This window comes from Haliotis cracherodii, unplaced genomic scaffold, assembly GCF_022045235.1.
Source record: "Haliotis cracherodii isolate W230 unplaced genomic scaffold, xgHalCrac1.p SCAF_17, whole genome shotgun sequence".
Taxonomy (NCBI): domain Eukaryota; kingdom Metazoa; phylum Mollusca; class Gastropoda; order Lepetellida; family Haliotidae; genus Haliotis; species Haliotis cracherodii.
The window spans coordinates 16091273-16098587 of NW_027266272.1; positions in this window are offsets into that span (position 1 = coordinate 16091273).

Consider the following 7315-nt stretch of genomic DNA (forward strand, 5'->3'; position numbering starts at 1 on the left):
TGGTCAAAGCGTTCGCCCGTCACGCCGACATGGGTACAATGTGTGAAGCCCATTTCTAGTGTCCCCCGCCGTGATATTGCTGGAATAATGCTAATAGCGGCGTAAACCCATACTCACTCACTATATTCTCTTGTCCATTTAATACATATACATGTACATGTCTGTTCGTGCATGAGCTGCGTAGCCTCAAGATTGACGTTTTCTAATAGTAACACGTAAGGATGGAGTGAGTGAGTTGGGTTTAACGCCGCTTTTAAAAGTATTCCAGTTATATCACGGCATATAATGTGGGAGGAAAGCCCGAAGTGATGCAGGTCTCAGACGTTTACCACTTCGGTGAAACCCACGAACACGGGTATGGTGCTGACAAACCTAGAAACATAATCGGTGGGAACGGGAATTCGAACCCGCAATCATAGGTTTCTGGCGTGCCGAAGGGACGCAACTCTGCACAGCGAATCGCGGCGCCTTAGACGACTGGGCCACCCGTGCGCCCTGTAATCACGGATGTCACCAACATGGCACAACGGCATGACTGTGGGCTTTCGTGAACATCAAGCTGACACGCCGTGTTATAACAAAGTACTTCTCACTCACTCACCCATCCAGTCTCCTGTTGAATCCTCATAACTCAGACCAACGTGGGTTCATATGATACAATTAGAGAACAAACGTCATAGGTAAAACATCACATAAACCAGTTGCATCTGTGACGTGCACCACCTGGTCAGATCGTGTATGATGAAACTCTGCACCTATGGAGCGAACGTCTACCGCATACAGTTCAATTTTGTTTATTGTGTTTTTCGATATGTTTCTGTTGAAGGACGTTTCCTGAGACCTTTACCTCGATATACCTCGTTCAATCATATATAAAATCATTATGTCGAAATCGGGTATCTCGAAGTTCAGTCTCGGTCAATCTATCAATACCTTTTTTGAAAATAAGAAATCTCACTATTGGCTTGAAAAACAAAGAAGGAATGCGTTGAATACATTGTTGTCATCAGAGTATCGAATAAAACAACAAATGGTTACGCAGAAACTGTAACAATGTAACGTACTTTAAAGGAAAACATCGAGAGATACCCGAAGTCTGGAAGACCTAATGTAACACGTGATCTCAATATGTCACAGTGGAAGTCCCGTTCTCCACATGACACTAGTGTTATGAACACCAGTTAAGATTCTGTTTAGAAAACACGTGTTCCATCAATAACGAAAAAATGCTTGCTTCATTTTGTTATTATTAACCATTTGCATTGACCACTGAATGATTACTTTAAACGCGCTTTTGAAAACAACTTATCTGCATATATCTGCAGTATAGAATCGGTAAGTATATCTTTACGCCGCTTTTAGCAATATTCGAACAAGATCACGGAGGGGGACATCAGAAATAGTACCCACGTTAGGATTCGAACCCTGGCCTTCGGCGTTACGACCGTACGCTTTAACTACTAGACTATCACATCGCCGTACTGTTTACGCTATCTATGTGGTCATATGCGTGAGATATATTCATAGTTTGTGAATACTACAGCAACCTCTAAAGACACTTGGGGCAGTCGGGTAGCCAAGTGGTTAAAGCGTTCGCTCGTCACGCCGAAGACCCGGGTTCGATTCCCGACATGCGTACAATGTGTGAAGCCGTGATATTCCTGGAATATTGCTAAAAGCGGCGTTAAACCATACTCACTCACTCACTCTAAAGACACTGTCAAACTCCGTAAATACTTCCTTATGATGCAGGTAACAATGTATTTTTATATGATATATTAATTATGTACTTAAGCATGTTCATTTTGTTTTTTTCAAACATAATGATTCTGTAATTAGTGTTGGGCGTGCCTGCTTTATGTAACGTGAATGTACATTCCTAAAAGAAGGATTAATTAGGCCAGTGTTAATGTATCGGCGTCAATATAATGTCGATAGTTAATTCACATCGATAATATCCTGAACTATAGAGAGTTTCGATAGAGGTTACTAAATCATTACAGCCACCAGCAAATACGTAGTATTCGTTCAAACCGAAAGTATTAATAACAGACAAATATTTAGAGTTACCTACTCTTTATACAGTTAATTGCGGTTAAAACGAACTCAAAAGGGACACTAATTTTAGTTCGTAATAACCGTAGTTCGTTATAAGCATGTATACAGCAAATGGCCTGGTCTAAGAAATAAGTTCGTTATATCGGTCAGTTCGTTATAAGCGTGTTCGTTATAAACGTAGTTTACTGTACATAGACTCCTAAACAATACACTGACTCTAGGAAACAGCGGACCTGTTAGGATATGTTAGTCAAAACAAGAGAACTATGTATTGTTTGAGAGTAAAGTGAGTGTGTGAGTGAGTTTGGTTTAACGCCGCTTTGAACATTATTCCAAGTATATCACGGCGGGAGGAAAGCCCGAAGTGATGCAGGTCTCAGACGTTTACCACTTCGGTTAAACTCACGAGCACGGGTATGATGCTAACAAACCTAGATCTGTTTGTTTGTTTGTTGTTAAACGCCACACTCAGCAATATTCGGTCTGTAAATAATCGAGTCTGGACCAGACAATCCAGTGATTTACATTTACATCGCCGGTTCTGGCGTTTTGTACGACAAAAAACTCGGATTAAGCAGAAAAGCGAAAAGAGAAAGTTTTGTCTGTAAATTTCTATTTATAATATTGTTACGTGTTCACATGGACTCGCACGTAGCAAGAAATACAGTGTGCACTTAATTCCCGACCTTTCTTTGTTCTATCGCTCCAAGAAATGTATGTCAACGAAGGCGAAAAATACAATTTCATCCATTTTAAAAAAAAAAAAATCTTTTATCAAAATGTTGTTTGCAGGTTACCCTACGGCCCACCTCCATGCAATCAATTCATCACGCGCGACTATTCACAATACCATTGCCAAAGCTAATATACCATTGCACTCAATCGTTAAACACAATAAGCCATTCCAGTTGCAGCCGTTTAAAAAAAAGTAATATATAAAAGCAATTTGATTTCAATCATTCTAACAAGACTCCGACATAACAAAAGGTCTGCTTCACCTCGACAAGGAGAGCTTTGCAAATACAGACTCTCAGCGCCATGTTGTACCCCTGACGATTGAGAGTCGTTCGCACCCACAGTCAAATATAGTTGACATTGTGATTTATGGCTGGACGTAGCCAGATGAAAGGTCCGGCCACGGCGGGAAAGTTCAGGTGAGTTTGGATCCATTGTTTACTGTGCGGAGCCCCCGTCAGTTAATAAGTATTTGATAATGAAGAAGGCTTAGCGAGGGAGTCCTTGTGGTACAAACAGCACTGAAATTTTCCTTTTGGAGTTGCATTAGCGACAAAAATTATATCCGATGACATTCCCTATTTTGCCTTGTACTCCCATGAACAATTGACTTGCCCTTGCATGTGTTTGTGACGAGTGACACCGGTGGAGCAGAATAGGCTCAATTTCTCGCAAATACCTGGTATCACCACTGTAACAATCTAGTGAGTCATAAACACATGCATAAGATATAGTAGGAAACATACAATGGACTCGGATCTTAGTAGACATTTCTTATGATTTTGGAAAGATGAAATAATGCGAGCACTGTTTGGCATCACAGACAAACAAAACAGTAGGTAAATATGGTGAGATATAATACAGTGAAATACACTCTTCTTTCCCTTGTTTTCTGATACATCGGATTTAGTGAATGCAGAGTTGGTGTTTTTTCAAGGTGGTCCGACGGACAGTGGTCTTCATGGCTTAGGACGTTGCTCATTCTTTCAGTCACTGGTTTACCTGATTTTGACTCGGTTATTTTGCCGAATATTGCTGATTACCGCGTTAAACAACATTTAGTTACTTTGATATAAACATGAGCTTGATGTTTGTATGAAAACTGGGATTAGAACCGACAATCACAGACCCCTGGCACGTCTAAGGGACGCAACTCTGCATAGCGATTCGCACCGCCTGAGATGAGTGGGTCACTATTCCCCATTTTAATGACCTTATACGGCACGAATTAACCTTTAGGGACGTATTGTGCTTCCGAATCTCTCAGGACCTCGTAGCGCTTGGACGTTCTGGAGCTCTATCATTAACATAACTTCATACCATTGGAAATGTGATTTGATCCGTAATTAGCCAACAGCATGTATTGGCCAGCGCTTAATGGCCGCCGGGAAAACCCTTTAGTCTAGACATGTTGCTATCCGGCACTTCCAGAAATAACAACACTAATAGTCGTGTAACAATTGTAAACACTTACTCTATGAATACATTTACATATGAAAATGTGAACCCAAAATGGTCTGCTTTTATTATCCCCTGTCCAAAAACATATCATACAGCAAAACCTCGATAATCCGCACCAATTATCTGTTCGCTTCTCTTTTAAAGTTGTCACCTTTGTTATCTTATTACTTTTGTTGTTCTTAAAGATAAATATATATGTTCTCTGCTTCATAGCATTTATTCATCTGATGAAGGAGCAAATATATACTCCGAAACGTTGTGTTCCTGATAATAAAGAAGTTGACATCCTTCACCTTCCATATGTGTATCACTTCTAAATGCCATTCAGAGACTTATTAATCCGGACAATCCAAGTGTAATCTTCGGATTAGTTAATTTGTGGATTAACGTGTCATGAGTACGTATCTCTCTAGATATCATGCCTTAAGTTTTGGTAATTTTAATATGCCCAAAATATTTTTGTCAACATTGGGTTTTCGTCGCCTTCTGGATCTAAAATAAGAAGGCTTACAGAAGATGTCCTTCGCGAGCACCTGGCTTCATCACCAGTTGATAAACACATGATCATGATCTTATATTGTACAATGGACTCCTTTTAGCGGAGAATTCTTATGATTTCGATAAGGGCTTTGTCGCTTTTTATTCTATGCTGTGAGGGGCGGTCGGGTAGCCTCGTGGTTAAAGCGTTCGCTTGTCACGCCGAAGACCCGGGTTCGATTCCCGACATGGGTACAATGTGTGAAGCCCATTACTGGTGTCCCCCGCCGTGATATTCCTGGAATATTGCTAAAAGCGGCGTAAAACCATACTCACTCACTCACTATGCTGTGCGTAATATACACAACTGAAACCATTGAAAACTTTATTTATGATATACCCACTTCAATTATCTCTAGTTAACTACATACATGTAGTTATCACAACATAATTTTTATCAGTTTTGTAGGAAATATATGTATCATACATACAAAACATTTTTGCATCTATCATTTGCATATAGTAGGTGCAAAAAATGGTTTTGATTTGAGTTTCTGACCAATGCCAATTGTTATTAATAAATTCTTATTAATAATATCATGTTATATACATCTATATCAACAGAAAACACTAAATCACGGGCTCATGGGCGCGCAGTGTGTTAGATAAGTCAGTTGGGATAAGTCTTGACCTATTTTTTTGTTAACTTATTACAGAAAGCAAGATCAAGCAAAATCAATACATTGCGAAGTTATAGGATACATTTCGTTAACTCATCTACCTTAACAAAAAAACCATTTTACACTTCATTTTGCATGTTTTACCTTATTTTTAATCATTCAAAACATAAAGCGCAAAAGAATTCATGTTTTTTCTTTACAACTCGTGTCTCGTTTGCAAGTATAGCTAAGTCGTAAGTATCCAATTGATATACTTGAAGATACAGGTTCGTGGTGTTTCTCAATATCCTCAAGCCGTCATATTAAACAATTCCTTCAGCGCATTACCCCCTGCCTGTTTGACTATCCTCTTATTTACACGAATGGATCTTCATAGCAGTTGCTGAGACGATCACCTCGCCTACAAGCATCCAGCCATTCAGAACGAAGGATATGTAAGCTCTTATTATTTCTAAATGCGTCAAAAGCTGTTTGAATCCCCCAAAGTGAATATTAATTGGCACTCAAGTGTTCGCATTCCTTCGTTATCATACACTTTGACGCATTAAGAGGAATATCTGTATGATATTTTGACAATAAAGTATACAATGTTTTTGCACTCACAGATGACCGAGCGTGAAACATAGTCACTCTTCTGTTTGGCTAACGGGCCATAGGGTAGCCTTATGGTGAAAGTGTTCGCTCGTCAAGCTGAAAGCCCGGGTTCGATTCCCATTCACGCTGGTTTGCTTGCGTGTAGTTCGACGATGGTATTAATGTGAACACAAAATGGTTATTATTTTGTGGATTGTCTTTTCTTGTTCTTAAGTCGAATTTATTTTTTGTTTAACTGTAATTATTATGATTGATTTCTTGCTGAATACATGTACTGCTATAAATAAGCACAAACTATTCGACCGCAAATCGTTTATCGTTAGTGAGTGAATGAGTAATGTTTTACGCCTTTTAAGGAATATTCCAGTAATATCACTGCGGGGGACACCAGAAATGGGTTTTACATATTGTATGTGGGAAAACGAACCCTCGTCTTCGGCGTGATGAGCGAACGCTTTAACCACTCGGCCACCCTACCACCCCTGTGTAGTAAGATTAATATCGGTAAGTAGTAAAATATAAATATAAATAAAAATCAACTGGACTAATTACAAAATAGAGGTAGTACGGACTATTTGTCCCGTGTTCATTACATTTTTACAGTCAGCAATTATTTCGCCCGGGACAGCTAATCCTTATATTAATTCCCAGTTGGGAAGTTATTCTATATATTACCCGTACATATTGTTTTTTTAAGATAGGATAGCACAATGTTTGTTTCCTAGTTGAGACACTCTAAATCTATTGTTGGGACGACGTGTGTGACGTCATCAACAATGACGTCATCTTGCGACATTTCATTGATATAAAGTCACGTTGCAAATGGCCGCTTGTCGAGCAATGAAATTAACAAGACGATTGGCTTGAACAAGTCAATACAACCAGCATAAAACTATTGTAATGCTTCTCCAGAATTACTGGAACTAATTTCACCAATATCAATGGTCGTTCCTTCCTACCGGTCTAAGGCGTTTACCACTTCGGTGAAACCCAAGAGCACGGGTATGGTGCTGACAAACCTAGAAACATAATTGGGGCGAACCGGGATTCGAGCCCAAATTCATAGTTTTCTGGTGTGTCCAAGGGACGCAACTCTGCACAGCAAATCACAGCGCCTTAGACGACCGGGCCACCCGTGCCTCCTTTTTATTGTAGACATGTGAATGACATTTCTAAATTTGAAGCATCAGTCAGAAACATTTATGCCTGATGCAGTTTCCTTGTCTGACTTGTACCATGTGTCTACGTGGTTTTTTTAGGTGAATAATTGTCTTGCCTTTGCATGTGTTTGTGACCGGTCCCACCTTTTC